We start from the raw sequence: 19392 nt of genomic DNA on the forward strand, positions 1-19392 counted from the left end.
TGGGTATTGTCAGCCTTACCTGACTAAGAATTATTTATGTCCAGCCATTTAGAGGCCACACGGCACCAGTTGAATAAAAATTTGCAGATTTATTTAGTGTATTTGTTCTTTGGTGTTGTGATTCAAAGACTGGAAATCTTAAGCACGGTTTTTATCTAGTATTATCTCTCATTTATTGAATGTCCTCACGATTGGCAAATATAAGCTTGCGTATGGTAGAGGTACGTTTAATATCTAAACAAACGACTATATTTTGACCTTCATTTCTTAATTATAGGTGAAAAACGGAATATTGGATGTTGACTTGTGATGTGGTAAATGACAATGACTTGTAGCAGTAGTTACAGCAGACAAATGTGTTTAATGATCAAAGAAAGTAAAATCATTGAAATAATTTCGCAAGTGTATGCGTGTGATAATGTGACCGGAATTAGAGTAAATCTTTCTGTATTTTTCTAGGCTGATTTTGCTTTACTGCGAAGGATGAGAACATCAAATATAGAAATGACAAATAACAATCATTTATTTCAATGTATCATCCACGGCAAAAGTCCATCCTAATTCCTCGAGCTTTAATGATAAGTGAAAATGGCAAGTGGTAAAATATAATGTTAGAACGGTGATTATGCTATTTTATTTCTGGTCTACATTTCATTTCTACATTTGAAATTAATAAATAATTTTAATAAGTAAATTACAAATACATAACTACAAGGAATGAAAAAATAATATAGCAGCCAGTTCTGTTCAATGTAATCAATATAAAACGTAGAGCTTGATATTTGTCTAAGGTTTTATAATGCACAACTTGGTAGATGTATGGACACAAAACGTTGTAAAATGTGACTTGCATTGTTTATAATATGTTACTGTAAAGATGTTTTCTTCCTGACTGCACCGCCTATTTTGTGATAAACATGCTATTTAATTTCCCTCTTTTACTTGATATCTATTGTTTACTAGAGATACATGTCACTTCCTTTCTGTAACAGTCTCATTAGAATGACTTACGTTTCATGGTGAATGTATTATTTTTAGTTTTATTTTATGATATTTATGTTTTAGAGTAATGTATCTTTGTGAAGATTATAATCAATTGGACTTGATTGTCATTTGGTGTTAGTTATTCACCCAATCATACATTGAAAGCCATATTTGCTATGTAATTTACATTAGCTGACCTGTACTTAGGTACGTTCATCCACCAGTTCCATTGTATATTTGTCTCTATTAGCTCTTTGTAGTCACTACGCATTCTTTTATATTTTACAACAAAATTCGGAATTCTTGCGAATTTTGAACGTTTGACTGAAATGAAGAGCGCATGATTTACATACATATCGTAGCCTTCATTTGTAACAGTTTAGTTGACAGATAATTGTACAATCAGCATTCACAGTTCGGACAACATAACACTGATTTGAATACTATACCAGACTTATATAGGTTTTATGGTCAGAAAAGTTGAGAAATACAGTAATTATTGCGTAGCTTATACATTTTGTATTCTATATATGCTAAGCAAATGTAGGTAACATCCAGTTATAAACTGAGTAAATACTTGTCTTAAAGTAATTTCAATCCTGACTGTAAGAGTATATAAAAACATTTAAATGAATTCGTTGGAATTTCTCGAGCATGTAAGTCATGAAGCGATTTTAAAATGAAAGCATGGATCCCATGATTGAATCATACAAACGGGTGCTTATTTATTTACTTATATATTTTGGGAAACAATACCTAACTTATCACACAGAAATGTCATCAGTTACTTTCGGCATAAATAATGGAACTGATTTAATTACTTGTGATAAACGTGTACGATGTGTATCATCAGCAGGCCATATAACTGGATGCGTTCAGCATGATAGTCCCTACTCTCTATTTCAAGTTTTGTGTGAAAATATGTCTCCTTTTTAAGTGTTTTGCTTCCTCTCTACAATCTTTTTATATTTTTCAACCAAGTTCTATGATTGCTTGACTATTGGGACAATATAAATGTTGCTTTTCTACGGCAAAATGTTACATATAAGACGTGGTGCGCTAAAACAATGAACACTAGCAGCTGTTTGCATTGTTTCACTTTCCCAGTTTTGATTGTTCTTAATAACATTAGTATATACGGATTACAACATTAAGATGCTTGTTCTTATTTTTCAATCTATCGCATTTGAAATATTTATATTATTAATCAAGCAAGTATATGATTGAATTCGATTTTAATACATTGTGTTGGAGCGATCATGTATGCTTCTTCGTTTCACTCGACACAATATTTAACAAAGTAGTGAAGAGGTCAAGGTACCAGTACTGAATCATATTCTTCAGCCTATATTTTCTGTTCAAATCTCTGTTGTAAGTTTTCCCCGCAGTTGCCTTTTGTTATGTGCATGATGGCGTAGCCACGTTGCATATTTCCCTATCGAGAGGTCTTGATCATGACTGCTCCCTCAAACTAATATTTGTATTGTTCTGATTGGATATTACGTGGTCTTTGCTTGACCTTCCGTTATTCAGAATATCCAACTCTTAGGAAACCTATTTAAAGACATACTGTATTCATATATTTACCGTAACTTCAGAAATATCTCTATATTTTAACAATCTGTGATCTTGATTATATATACATGTGAGTCTGTGTGTTTTATTTGTCATAAGGAATGCAGTAAAAATATATGTTGTACTCCGTTTTTCGGCCATATGCTGTAAACGTGTATGACAATCCAGATAATCCAGAATCACGAGTGTAATATAAAAGAACACACTGCTCTTTGAGAGTCTTAAGCACCTTACTATAAATTTAAATTTTGTGAACATCATCTGCATACAAAATAATGAAGCTGTAACATAGATACGCGTACGTTTATTTTTGTATATTTTCTATGTAGATTCGGCTTAGTAGTATAATGCAAATATTTTCTATTCTTGTTTGTGACTTAGCAATAGTTTTATATTAATAATATAATGGTGCATTTTTGAGAAACGTTTAATAATGTATGATTCTCATCAGGCACTGGTAGGTTTACTTCTGAACATGTGCATTGTTTTGTAATTATTGTGCCGATAATGTAATCTGTTTAACTTACCGTATACAACGTCATTACGTTTTATCGTATATGCCCGTGTAATGTACAGTAAATGGTGTTAGATGTATTTGCAAGCTTTTCGGAGTCGCCGATGTAGAGTTGATTTGAGTCGCATCTGTAGAGCTGATCGGAGTCTACCTGGTACCAGCTGTAGAGCTAATCATAAAAGTTGACCACAGCAGCCATAAAGCTGAACCGTAGCAGCCTTAGAGCTGCGTTAACAGTGTTGTTGGTCGAGTAGCAGGTGATCAGGAGTTGCTGACCGATTGGTGGGCGCTGATTACTTGATTGACCAAGGAATTGAATGGTTGTGGGTGACTACCTGGCATACTGATTGATTGAATGACCAGTGTGACTGGTAGCCATGTGTTCTGGGGACGGAGTGTATGACTCCATACATGTAATAGCGTAGCCGTGGGCTAATGTGTGGGTGTTTGTAATACCCAGTGTTTTGAAATTGTATATCTGTCCATGTTTAATCATTTTACTATTTGAGTAAAATATCTCTTTGTCACTATTTGAGTGAATACATTTTTCTATATGAGTAAAATACCACACTGTTTACTACTTGCGTACAACACATCATCTTTTCGTCGTGTGAAATCACTGTGAACCACTCACTTTAGCCCTTCTACTGTATAAGTTCGTTTAATTGTATTTTCTTTTTTATTGCATTATTCGGTTGGTGCAGATTATGTTAATGTGTCCAATATTTGGATCTTATGCACTCCAGTACTAATCATAATTCTTTTCTATTCAATTTATTCATCATCAAATATTGCATGTGTATCACCATCGAAAGTGTTCTATTGTGAAATCCGAAATCCAACCCGGTTATCTTTTTACAATAATACTGTCAATGTATTGTATGTAACTGTTTGGTTAATATGAGAAAACTAGGTGATTGTCGATCACAACGAAGTGTTTTTCTGATAGCATGCTTTTGGCTAGTAGATAACTGGTGTTTGGATAACAGATGACTGCGTGTGATTCACCTGAAGCGGAGGACGTACTAGCAAGTGTAGTTTTAACATTAGATTTCATGTTGAAGGTCATATAAACCCCAAGACAAAAATATAGGCTCAATTTAAAATTGCCATATTTTAAACCAGTTAGTGGTTTAGAACCGTAATTCTTTACATCAAGTCGTACGATTTTGACACAGGCGACTATATATAGTTATGTGGCATTAATAACAATGATGTCTATACCTCTACCGATCCTATGCCCATGTCCATTGTTGATACAGTGTAATAGGTTGATTCACAGGTTAACAAATATAAAATGTATACTTAAATTCAGGTCAAGATCAAGACTTTCATGTCAAGTCGGTATATTGCTAATAGCATGATAGACGACAAATTAGCACATCAATGTTGTAATTACATTAAAATGACAACTAACTTGAGGAGGCATCAAATGACGACCAGAACAAGAAAAAGAAGTAGACCATATTGTGGATGCTACCTTGTTTAACTTTGTATGTTCTCGAGAGACCGGAATTCGCATTTCCGACTTCCTTTGACTCATCATATTCGCATAAAGTGAGAGAAAAAATAAGTGATTCCTTTTTAGGGAAGAAGAAGAATTTGAATGTGATTCGAGCAGCGGAAAGATTTAACAACATTGCGTGACTGAGACGGTTAGCTATCTATAATGCATTTATAAATCTGACAACTTACTCATGCACACAAATCCAGCAATGACTATAACAAATAATACGCAACGTTAATGACCATTATAACAAAATGACTTCGTTACTAAAATGTATCACGTATATGATCGGATATGATACACGTATGGCACTGTTACCAAATATGATTAATGTATGAAATTATACATAAATATGGTTAAGATGTGAATTAATCAATACGATTTGATCATATTACGAATTTTGTAAAAGGTATGATTTTTGAAAAATGGTTATTCAACAGGTATGATGGCTGAATGCATCCACAACATTTCGTCGATGTCTTTATAGTTCACAAGCTATTTACTTTTAACTATTTGGTTATGCTGCATACATGTAAACATCCTAAAGTTCTTCGTTGTCATCATTTTCAGTATTTTCCTGTGATTGTAACGTGGCAAAAATCTCTTTTAAATTTCAAATCGGTTAACATTGTAGATTACAACGACTTTTTCATATTCAGAAATTACATGGCTTGCTAGACTGTGAGGATTCTATTTCAGAAGAAGCAGATGTTTTAAGCTATGAACAAATGGAACACTTACCTAATATAGGTCGAAACTGATGAACATTTTGAATACATTTTGTTGCAAATGTGAGTTACTACCGTCATGACCAAAACCTGCAAAGGACTATAGCTACTTGCCAACTATCTTCCCATTTGAACTTTGTTAGTAGATTACTGAATGAATAATAAACTGCATACTCCTCTGATATACTGAATTCATGGAATACTAAAGGACCTTTCATTGTGGACATAGACGAAGAAAATTAAATAGAGCAAAAACATCTTTCTTGCATGGAAACAGTTAATTATATGACTTGAAAGTACAATACAATGAAGATATATTCAACCAGTGCTAAAGCAAGCTTACGTATCATCATATCCGTATTAATTCATACATAGTTCATATTTACCTAAGAAATTACAGCCACAATCGGACCTTGGAATTACATTGAAACCTCTTAAACTCAGTTTCATCTCGCAAAATCTTAAATTTGACGTATTCGTTAATGTTCCAAACATTACAGAGACTGGATATTCTCACGCTATTTTGGAAAATGTATATTGTTCATTCACGTATGATTTAAATACACAACTAGTGAAATGTAATCGTTGTATAAAGAATATAACGGGGTTTAGGCTTGGATTAGAAAACGACGTATGCAATCTCAGTGTGTTCTGTTGAACTCAATGCATCATAGCTTTCGCTATGATTTAGGTCTTGAACAGAACATACTGTACTTGTACGTTTAGTATAGACTCTTTTGTTCTCAGATGCTTCAGTAAAACTTTGAAGTTGTAAAACAGACAAACGTCCCTCGGTGTGTATTTTTTACAATGGGTTTTCATTTCTTCTTTTAAAGCAAAGATAAAATATAACTGTCTTGAAAGTTCAGTTACGCATACTATATAATTAATGCAATCGTCTCATGAAATTAGAGTTCCATTTCCTGACAAAAGAGATAGCAGCAGAAGACAGCTATTTGGAACTATGGCTGAATCCTTAAAAAATTTATTTTGTAAACAATTTACATTGGTGTCAAGACAACATGGTAGACGCTTCGAAACTAGAGGAGCGTGTATAGGCGAAATGTTCAGTGTTGGTCATGTCACTGTAACGACTATGGAGACCATTTGTCTTTCTTTATTCCCTGTATTAAAAATGAAACAAATAGCACCTAATAGGTATCGTAACAATATTCATTCAAGAAGGTCATAACATAACGCATCCTCGACCATCGAGTGCGGAAATAAACCATCACATTTCTTTTTAAAACATCATATGTCTGGCATCTCCGATGTCGTATTTCTCTGTCAGACAAGAGCTCATAATGTAAGCTTTGCGTTGCACTTAGATATGTCTGATCTGGTGACAAAAAAGCAAATTAATGAAACTTATAAACAATATAGGTTGCTAAGATTGTAAGCAGTTTTGCAAATTTCCCATAAGTTTCGTATGGAAACTATAATTTACAAATTTCTTCAGGTTTAAACTCTCGCTCATCCGACAATAAGTACAACCCAATTATAGCTTCATGTGTGCAGGAAGTATAAGCTTGACTTACCAATACAAGAGCCCCGATTTATTTTCACTGCCGATATGATACTTGAGACCAAATGCAAGAGGCATTCATGGACAATACCATATGGATTAGTGAAATACTTTCTGCGAAAATTGGTCTTAATTAGTTCAGTAGTTCCTCACTGAGGAAACGCAATTGGATTTTGCGTTTGCAGAGACGTTTAGAATAGTTGACGGTAGATCTATATTATTTATACAAAGGTACATGCGTCCAACGTGCGAATACTCGCTATAAAGTTTTGTAAAATTCTATTGAGATGTTATATAACGTTTGTAGGGCCGATATTGTTCGTAATTGTTCCATTTGTTTAACAGAATTTACATCGTTTGATCAGTTTCAAAAGCATTTCCTGCAAGAATATTTTCTATCAAAGGTAGACAAATTCTATGATTTTAATTCTTGGATTATTTTTGGATTTAGGTCGAAATAACCTAAGTTCATTTTTCTCACTTTTTCACTTTGTATTATAGAGAAATAAATCGTTTGTTAAACTGTGCACAGCTTGTTGTCTTCACTCTTTTCTGTTACTTATTTTAAGAGCATAGACTCGACTCGTAACATAGGTCAATATAATAGGTTTTGAAGATGATCAAACATTCACCCATTAAAATTATATCAATATTATTAACATTATACCTTACAGTTTCGACGATTCTGATCTAGGCGCAAACATGCTAGAGCTAAAGCGCTTTACGTTCCTCGTTTTTTGAGATCGACTGTGTATTGACCAAAATTGGGAATCGTTTGTGTCCGTTGCAAACCTCTCATGTAAGACAGAGGTAGACTAAGAAAGCACTTCGTTGATAAAATCGCGACGTCCGAGCTCAGAACAGGAGACAGTACAATAGGTCATTCTAGCTCTCCTTTGTTTAATCGTTGTATCGAAATTTGATGGGTTGCCTCGTGATGACGTTTTCTTGTATACACATGTAAGCCAAGGTCAGGAATAGTCAGGAGGAATTTCTTCCATCCTTTTCTTGGTTAGAGCGAGATAAAGTGCGGGTGGTCGTAATGTCATATAGCTAATGCATATCACGTTATCATATGCAGATGGTGGCTCTGTAATACGTTCGGTCTGATTCATACATAATAAATTCGAACGGACACATAGTTCATCAGACCGCCATTTAGTTTGCAGTTCATCACATTCGTGCATATAGTCATATTCATGAGTAGGTTCTGACCTACGATTTTGACGTGACAATGGTAGCATAGAGTGAATGTATAATTTGTTATGGATCACGTAGACGATATAAATGAAACTAACCCTTGTGCATATTGACGTTTCCTACCTAACCTAACTTTGACACGACTTTCATTATGGGTGAGAACGATCAGATTATCTGAACTATAGTTTTACGTCGAGATTATTCTAGTTTCTTCAGAAGTAGGTGTTATCTTAATGTTGTCGTAGCAATTACATGAACTGAAGCTGGTATTTCCCCTAACATTCCTGTCGGTCAGACTATGCGTGGTGATCATCAACAGTGGATGCATAATTTAAATAACTGGAAGATTACGTCATATACATACATTAAAATTAACGTTCTCTACGTGTCTCGCTTGAAGGAAATTAAAATACTAATCACAGTGTGGATCAAGTCCTTTTGGAGTTCCTGTTTATCGTTTTTGACCCAAAGTGATTTTTTTACCAACATATACGATTTGTTACCACATCTGTTCTAAATACATATCATACTGAATACTTGAAGATTCAGATAAAATTTGATTTATATCTGGACACAATAGAAAATGGATAAGAAAACCTTCAATTTTCTTAGCATGATATAACCTAGTATGTTTCGATATTAATAAAAAACTAATTATCAATTATTCCCCATCAGTTTTAGTAAGACTTAATATGATTTGTATTATTTATCGATGAACAGCTTTTTCTCGTTTGTGGTACTTCATTAGCCAAGTCAAGTTGTTGGCGATGGTGATTCACATGTATTACCATTACAGAGTAACAAAAACATTTAAGAACATGTTTCAGATCTGGAAAATAAGTCAATATATAAGGAAGCAAAGGCAGCAACATACATCTACTTGAAATTATCAATCTTTTGTCGAAGCCTCCACACGGCAGTGATAAGCAGGCTAGCCGCAACAAATGCCACAACTATAGCGGAGATCAGATGACATTCTGGCGTATGATGACAAATAGGTGCTGATATTACAAAGTGACCTAGATTGACTACTGTTATACAATAAGATATACCGACGGAGTGCCAACCACTCGACCTAGATGCATGCAAAAATAGATAGCCAAACAGATAGGCCGTGATATGGATGACCGTAATATTTAGAATTTATTACAACAATCCATCCCAAACCTCAAGAAAAGCCATGCTCTAATCATACTGTATTATAAAAGACATTCAGCTACACGATGAAAGAGCAATAACTCGAGCAATATTGCTGAAGCAATGTGATTTATTGGTGTGAGCATCTTCTGATAATGACCACAATACTAACCAAGTTCCGTTGCTATCAGCACAAAACTGCGGCACTATTAGCGCTAACGGGAATATGTTGTACATCGCATTAAGACATTAACGTCGACAAAAAATACATAAGCAAAGTGATTTGTCAATATGTGCTTACCTACTGGTACAGTGAAAATACTGAACGTTTTACTCACTAGATAAATTACAACCGTTGAAACGATACAAGCAAATATTCTCTATTTATATCGTTTTACGAACGTACAAAATTTATGTATTTTATAATAACCAAAAATTACAATTTTGCGTAAAGTAATTATTCAATAATTTCCCATATTATGCATACACAATGTCATATAGCAGCGGAATTTTTGTTCGTTATTATTGATATAAGACTATTTTGTGTACAGAAATCACGGCATATGAAAAAGCTGATGGAATGCGAATTACGAACACTATATATTTCATGAAGAAGAAAGTTTATATTCGATATTAATGTCGGCGATCGCGGCTTGGGCCGATGCGAGAGAGGGCAATGCTAATTTACCAGTCACAATATCGGTTTCCATTTCACTGGCAAGAAAAATATTGGAATCGCAAAATAGGTATAAATATTGCTTGAAAGTATTAAGATACGTATGTTTTACAATTCAGAGTTGATATTGTACTAAACGTCAAATATCCCATACCTAAATGAATCAAATATCCTCCAACAATGGTAATAAATAATTATCTACAGAAATATATATGTTTTCTCGACCAAACGTAAACATGTATCTACATTTTCACCCTCAGGAAATGTTTTAATGGCAAAGGAACCAATACTTTAAGAAAACAAATATACTCCACAGTTATCTATAGAAATATAGATTTGTTGTTGACCAAACGTAAAAACGAGTATCCGCATTTGCGCCGTCAGGAAATGTCTTTACTGACGTCACAGTTTCTACACGTGAGGGAAAAACAAATATGCTCAAACAATGGTATTACAGATGTTTAGTCTACCAAATGTAAATGTGTATCTGCATTTTCGCCGTCAGGACATGTCATTATTTTCAACGTCACTTCACTTGTTCCATACCTACAGGAAACAATGGTAACACATGATTATCAACAGAAATATAGATATTTTATTCATCAAAAAAGAAAAACCGGTATTTTTTTCCGTCATGAAATGTCTTTACTGGTAACATAACTTACCGGTTGTATAAACGCTACGGCTAGTATGTGACGACGCTAAGAATTAATCATAACTTTAAGTGGATGATATTTTTTCAATCTATTCGAGTGAAAAAGCCAAACTGAATTTTTAAATTGTAAAGTTATGTTTCGGTTGTTTTTAAAACTACGGTGTACACAATAACCTTGTGTCTTTCTTCGATTAAAACTATGTAATAATAATGGTATTTAATTTGAAAACCAATCGCTTGACTTGTTTTGCCAAGTCAATTCTCAGATATGCCGTGCACTATTAAAATAGTATAGTTTTATTCATAAAGATATTTTTCTGTACAAATGATATAATCTTTATTTCTCAACACCATTTGTGATATAAATATTTGTAACTACTTAAATGGACTGAGGTTGTTTGAATACAATTATATACACACTGAACTTTTTCAGTTAATTGTTTATTCCCGATATCAATACGATGTCAACAAAACGTTTGTTTAAAAAATATATTAGTATCTTTTTGGAAATTTTTAAATAAAGTTTCACGAATATTTTCAAATATTTACAAATATTTTCAAATTGGTTAGCTGGCAATAAATCATTATAGTGTATCACTTTATTTACTGGATATTACCTAGTCAACTGTAGATGATGCACAGTTCGTTTTTAATGTATATTACCTATACAGTTGTATACAGTTACGCGTAGTTCGGTCAAATAGACGTAACTTATTCAGATTTTTATAACAATACTTTATAACAATACACAGTTTGTAGCTTAATAAAATAAAAACCTTGTTAAGACTATATGCATAGTTCGGGTTTAATGGATATATCATTTCAGTGGTATATAACAACAGTTGAGATTTTCCAGATTCTATAACGTCAATATTTTATTCCAGCGTTGTGCTCTTATCTCAAAGCTTTGTTAGTTTAACAGTGTCATTTAATAAACATTTTTAAACTTCAACAATTTTTATTTCTTGACTTCCCGTTTATATGACATTTTCAGAAGAACTTAACCAATACAAAAATAATCATGCTTTCTTTTCGTTACATTTTTCAAACGTATTATCGTGCAGACTTTTCAATCATACATCTCGGAGCAATGCAGGAGAGAAGATAATGTTTAATTATGTATCCTGGCCATATGCTTGATATCATATATATCTACTACGAATGGGATAAATGGACAGAAGATACTTTGTAATGTGCATATGCTACCCATATAGCTGATATGATACATGTTTACTGCCATTCGTATATTATAAACGTATACTACACACACGCACACACACACACACACACAACAGTTCCGCTTCAGGATCACAGTGTACCTGTGTTGAAATATTTGCTCTTTGAAATAAAAAATGTGAAATAATGTTTATATATCTGATTGAACCAATTAGAGACCCCGAAGAGCGGAGACGTTTTGTTCAAACTGTGATGATTTGGGGACGGAAGAACTTACAAACGGACAACTTAACGAAGGCTGTACATACGTATCTACAGATGGAAATGACTGAACGAAGGAGTCCCTCCTGCAAGTAGTGACAGGTGGGGTGTGGCGGTGTTGGTTGCTGGCATAATTATCAGCAAATGAAACTATAAAATTGCAGTCAAGTTGATGAGCCATTCTACTGAAACTGTTACTTACAGGAAGTGAAAACTATCTACATTATAAACAGTCAACCTCAGACAAAAATAATAAATTAAAAAGCACCTTTGCGATAAAACAAGTGTTATTGTGTGGCATAAAATATCATTATTTCATTGTATTATAAACAATACAGAACACATTTCACCATTGGTTTGCAGCAATATATTATATCATTTACACATTTCCTAACCTAACACCAACAGCAATGCAAAATTAGTAAGCTGTACGGTTTACATTAACTATATGAAACGTAGTCGACTTATATTTCGTTCTTACTATTTATTTATGTTTTGATTATACAGTAACATTATTTATTTAAAATTCAGAAGTAGAACAAAATAAAGTATCACCGCTTACCATTTTCTGTCTGAGAGCTTAAGGATTCATGAGTAAAATTTACCGTAGATGATGCAATGACATGAACATTTGTTGTTTCTAGGATTGGTGTTCTTGTGCGTTCTGAGTATAAGAAACAAATGAGATAATAATACCGAACGGATCAGACAAAAGTATGTAACATATATTCTAACATTATCATTCGGATGGTTATCGCATACAGAAACGTGCTTAAAGTTTACTATTTTGTTTTACTTCTGCTCATTTAATGCATTAGTCTGTACCCACTAATAAACGCGGCGATAATTACGAAGTAACAAATCATTTCTTGGTAGTCTGAAATTTTCGTTTATATAAGGAGTGAAGCTTTGATCAACATTGGACATATTTGTTTGCTATTCAAAATAATATATCCTACCCACCACTTACCCCCTTGATTTCCGATCATAAGGTAATTCAACAAGTGAGACGTGATATTGTATAACACTTTTGCTTTATACTGTAAAAATTGAATCACATGATAACGAAAGAAATATACCAAAACTGTTAGCAAAGTTTACGTGTTGATATAACTTTTACCCGGCTTTGTCGAAGTGACCGGATAGACAACTACTCATTGGTCAAGTAATGGTCATCATGGCATCAAATTATCGGAATGAATGTATTGCAGTCAAGTATTATTTTTGCAAACGTTATAAGTTATTTGTATTGTTTATGAACATATAATTCTTGGAGGCAAATATATAAATGGGAAAAATAGAAAGTATTAAAAGATACGCGCGGACAAAATAAAAACGAAGCACACCCTTACTAATTGAATAACTGTAATCACCACCGCGTATGAAGGTCACTAGTTCACATGCAAATGCTACAGATCAGGTTTCATCAATTTTAAACCTACTTTGTGATTACATTTGAGAACAGTACATATTTCTAAGTATTCTACTAATTGACATTTGTTTTCATAACTTACCATTTTCTATCAAAGAACTTGATGAACCAGGGGTGAAATTTGCGGTAGTTGTTAAAGTGAATTAATTATGTGTCTTTTCCGTGCTTAATGCTGCTGTGCTTTCTGCATTAAAAAAATGAATGCAATAATACAGACTCGTTCAGAAGAAGGGATGAAATATGTATTCTTGTTTGTATCATTATCGTGCTAAAATGTTTTCAAATATTGTATACTTCCTGTCTTCATTTAGCACATGCCTCTTTAATAAGCATCGTAATGATTTATCAATTAAGTCATCTGCAGTAAGTCGAAACCTTACTTTACTTGATATAGAAGTTGTCAGACAAAGAAATGTGTCTACCCGCCTCATGTTGTACAGTCATTGAAAGTTAATCCATTAAGGGGAATTACGGCGTAAAATTTGCTTAATATAAAAAAGAATCACATGAATGCAGAACGAATAAAGAAATATATGACCAAAGTTTATTGGTAGATGCAGTTTGTAACTGCTTGTATCGAACTGGATATACACACAAAATCTATTACCGGTCAAGTTTATTGGTAGATATAAGTTTTACTGTTTGTATCGAAATCACTAGATAGATTCAAGCAAACAAGTTTTGGTCATCATTACATGTGAATTTATTAAGGGATTGTTTTCAGGTCAGCTAGTTTTCATTTTGTAAATATGTGAAGTTTGTAAGATATTCTCTTATAACGTTATCTGATATTATTTCTTGAGGCAAATATATCATTGGAAATTAACCAATATAAACCATTATATTTATGAACAGAATACATCACCTATTTATGTTCGTAATGCCGTCTTAGCATAAGCCGAGAGAGAGAGAGAGAGAGAGAGAGAGAGAGAGAGAGAGAGAGAGAAAGAGAAAGAGAGAGAGAGAGAGAGAGGGAGAGAGAAGTATAATTCGTGTAATTTGACCATAATGGTATTTTACGATTATCGATCATTTATGAAATATAGCTTTCTGATGGCAAGGGGAATATATAATATGTTGATTGATTGAATATCAGCATGTTACACAAGCGATGACAGAAAACGTAAACATAACTATAACAAACGTTCCATAATGCATTTAACATTAATATGACATTCATATACAATCTTTATTTAAACGACTCAGTTCCATTTAAGGATATAATTCCGTTTGAAGCATACAGTCATCTTCCAGTTTATTTTGTAAACTGCCCATTTTGGTCATATCAATAAATGTGTTAATTGGTGAAGAGAATAGTACATAAAAAGAGTAGTCAATGTCCTGCAAATCTCTAACATTGAGAAGTATGGTATATGTCTTCTTTAGATGCTTTTTAATTTACATCTCGAATCATTTTGAGTTACAATTTGACCGCTTATGAGTTCCGTTTTCAAAGATTATGTTAATACCTGTTTGTTTTATTTTAGACTCAATAGTAATGGTGTTATTGAAATTTTTATTTATGATAAATGGTGTTTCCGTTACCAGCTGTGCTTAGAAACTTTGTTCTTTTTTCTATATTAAAATGGCTAAAAAAACAAAACTAAAACAGAACCAAAACAAAAACTGCGAAACGAAATGAAAAAATGAGTACAAGACCCCCAAAACAAAACAACAATCAAAGAAACAAATACAACAACTAACAAATCAGCAAGCAAGAAACAAATACAAAACTAACAAATCAGCAAGCAAAGAAGCAATGGCTTGGAGTGGTGATGACTTTTATTGTTCATTTCAAAACTGTATGCAGGTATATGGTAATGTAGATGCACAGAAAGTAACTGATTACATTGGAATAATAATAACGATTTTGAAGAGAAGACATTTTTGTTTTTCGAAAATTTAAGACTTTTACGCCTGGTTTTCACTTATGCAAGGAGGACACGTTGAAAGATTTGACAAAATGAATAACTATACCGAACTGATAAAGTTATCTAAATACAGACAAAAATATTAAATTATGTAAATACAGTCGGTACAACAGTTGAAATCGCTTTAAAGTTGACGTCAAAATAAAGCTACTGCCAGCATTTTAGAGGGGGCCAGACTGGACATGAGGTGCTGGATACAATATGCTGGAACAATAGGCAATAACATTGTGGTTCGTATTGAGGATACATAACTTAAATATCATCAGATTAAATACCCTATGAAATGTAAGCATCAATCTGATCAAACGAATGACAATCCTTGACTATAAATCATGAACTCCATGTAAGATTTGAACCATGTGAACGTCCGCTTACAGTTAACATTATTAACTATCTGACAGAATTGAGCATTAAGGGCAAATGCTGTAAAAGCTCTCAGCTGAAATGTATAAAAATCAAACTGAAGAGTTAGTTATGGCATCATCAAAGAATGAGATCTAATAAAATTAGAATATCAATTAAAGGCTGTAAAATTATATGGCCTGAAAATTGTCACTTCTAAAATATATTTTATAAGATCGGACGCTGAAATACGTGACAATCAAATTAAAGTGTAAAATACGACAAATAGATATAATATGAATGCTGAATATCAAAAACGGTAGGAAAGTGTTGAAATCAATACATACCAAGCAACTGGACATCAAACACAGTTACAGTGACATTTTAGAGTAATATTCGAACGGATTAACATAAAGGGAGACAAGTTACTAAAGGCTTAAACTACTAGTTAAAGTAAAGGTAGTACCAATTATTGCTGCTATATCTAAAGCAATATCAATGACTATATCGGTAATTGCTATATTTATAGACAATGTTTTATAAAGTGATGCGTTTTGAACTCCTGGCTTACCTCAACCACCTACTCCATCTTACAACCCTCTTACTGTCGCTATTAGCATATTATACTTTTATATCTTTTCGTAAATTACAAGTTATTTCTCAGTTATTTTCGAGTTTTCCAGTTTATCCACACTTTGCACATTCTAGAAACTACTTTGCTGTATAAAATATACAATTTATATGTTCCTTGATACTGTTTTTAAGCAATGTTCTTCATCTGTCACTTGTTGTAATGGGCTGTGTTGGGATGGTTTTCAATTGTTACACAATTCATCGTACTGCTGCTCTTTACAATTCATTCATTTCATCTCCAACATCTTCTCATCGTTGTATATGCAATTTTGTATGCGGTAAAGACATTACTGGTCATATATGCCTTTTATATATTGCCCTTTAAATTTTCCCAGTTTTAAGCATGTGGTTCATTTCAAAGTATTTCCGTGATTTTAAATGTTTCCCTCTTAAGTAAAGATAGATATTCAATTGCAAAAATTGCTTTTGCTTCGACTATTTAAACTCTAGAGGTTTCAAATGTACCAGTGATTAAGTAACCAAATCTATAATTATTTTTCTTTTTTGTTGTTGTTGTTGTTGTCTTTCTTGCTTCTACTGGGATAACGTCTATCATGAGTTTATTTGCATTTCTGTATTAACTTCAATGTCAACACATGTTGTGGTTGCACTTTGTGTGAAATAATTTAACATTCTAGTCTTTAAAGTTCGGTCAAGTCTGTTTTGCTAGAACTGTTGTTTTGTGTGCCTAAGTTGATACGTTTTCAGTGTATAACTTTGAAAACCAATCCCTAAATTGTTTTGTTGAAAACTATTCTTCCGAATAAACTACGCTTCTATAGTCCTTACATATTATCTCATTTAAATTTCCAATTTTTCAGTAAAAAACGTATTAAAAATATATTTAAAAATGTATTTTTATCCATAGCGTTACTTATAATATCGTTACATGCCAAAAAAGTCCCTTTCGTGATTAACCTAAATTTATTGTTAGGATAATATTTTGTCTCCTTTGTCTCCTTTGCCAGGGTAATGTGCTGCATTCAATATGCAGATTTGTGTGATCAATTATACTGCTCAGAAAATCATGTTGCTTTCCTAGCTGTATTCACATACGTTTATACATATGCATTCTTAATACAGCAGCAATGTATATTAAACTCTTGGAACGAGGGGTATTTTTACTTCTGAAATAAATTTTCAGCGACTTTGAATTTCCATGTGTATGATATCACCAAAGGTTTGCATTAGTCCAAGGTATTAGGGATAATTTTGGTTTTAAAATAATGAGTTTGGCCAGAAGTGTACAAGGATAAGGGATTTTAAACTAGAAAAAAGAGAAAGAAATATTTCTCGACTCCTCTTGATAACCAAATCACATTTAGTTCCATGGAATTGCTACTGTTTTATCTCCGTATCTAAATTAAGTATTTCTTCAAATTTAAGAAATCGTATGCTTTATTGATTTTTAAATAAACCATCCTCATGCACACAATTCTCACACAGTGGTTAGTTTCATCACTTCGGGGAATTCCTCTTCAAACAAAAAAATAAACAACACCACCACAAAGACCCCCACAATCAATAAAGAAAACAACAACAACATAACAGAACAAAAGGTAACCCACACGTATTTTGCAAAAGCAATATAATTTTCAATCTCAATTGGATAATTTTGTCCCTTAAATTAGTTAAAACGAACCTTTTCCTTGGATAACGCAGAGTTTAGATTTTGAATCTAAACGTAGATCGTGAGGTTGAACAGGTTTGTCTGAAAGTAATTCACCACTATTCCATAGCTTTCGTCTTGTTACCAGAGACACCTATGGTTAACCACAAAGGGACTAGAGTCTCATTATGAGGGCGCTCAGTGCTCCTACGTGACTAATCGCTACATTCCATGATCTATATTGACATAACTAGAGCTCCCAAGGCCTACATAAATATAACGTATTTAAATATGTGTTCAGTACGCTATGCACTCCTTAGAAATTACTTGGATTTTACCACCTGAATTCGTATGTAAAATCTTACTGTGTAAATCATTCCTGTGTATAGTTAGTTATCCTTAGTTTAGAGGGTATGATTTAGTTCGCAAGAAATATTTACCTTCAACATATACGAATATCGAATCCAAAAGGAACTTATTGTCATCACAGGCAACGTACATGCCGATGTCTATGAATATCGCTTCAAGAATGGTGAACGAGAATCAGGTTCCGCTGAATACACACCACTGTATTGGAGTCATATAATCCGCTCCAAAATATATACAGTAATTTTGTGTCACGTTATAAATTACAACAGGAAGTTATGTAAGAGGCATAATCAAATCAATATTAATCTAAGCCATTTTTGTTTGATTACTTATGAATGGAATGGTCAACTTCTTCGCCTTTCCCAGTTAAACTGCGACCTATACAACATAGAATACAATAAAAACAATGCTATAACAAGATATATTCAAACTGAAAGCATGAATAAAATAGAGCAGCTTCAATGGGTTGTCATTGCAAAACACTACGCTTTCAAGTACTCTGAATTCAACCCACATGACACCCACAACGTCACTAAACTCCACCGCCTGATTAGAACCCAACGGTAATCATGCAAATGTTGTCAAATATTTGATTCTTTGTGTGCAATAATTTCAAGTATAACCTCTGGTTACAAAATAGTAATTGTAATTACAAAATTTCCATTTTTCTCTTAGACGTAATCTTTGGATTTACGGCGTGGGGGTGGATTGGTAAAGAATGTCACGATACTCGTTCCTTTCTTGATGATAGTCACCAATGAGGAAAATAACTGCACAAGGTTGTAAAGTCATCCTAGCGACTTGGCTATCTGGTAACGGCAACGGATGAGTATCACATGATCCCCGATGCCATTTATTTTAATTTTTCTTATTGTTATTATTAATAATAACAATACTACTACTTCTACTACTACTATACTACTACTATAATTTCAAGGGCTATTATAATGTGATTCATCTCATATGAATACGCTCATCACAGTATACATTACAGGTTTATTTTTTTAATCTTGTCTCTCGCAAGCAGACCGGATCAATTAATGTACTAAATGATGTCTGAATCGGCAAATCAGGTACAATGTTGTGTTGTAGTCCCATTCTAAGCTTTTGCAATTCATTTTGAGAAGAGTAATACATT

The sequence above is a fragment of the Sinohyriopsis cumingii genome, chromosome 8 (genome assembly GCF_028554795.1).
Source record: "Sinohyriopsis cumingii isolate HCF-2022 chromosome 8, ASM2855479v2, whole genome shotgun sequence".
In the NCBI taxonomy this organism is placed as follows: Eukaryota; Metazoa; Mollusca; class Bivalvia; order Unionida; family Unionidae; genus Sinohyriopsis; species Sinohyriopsis cumingii.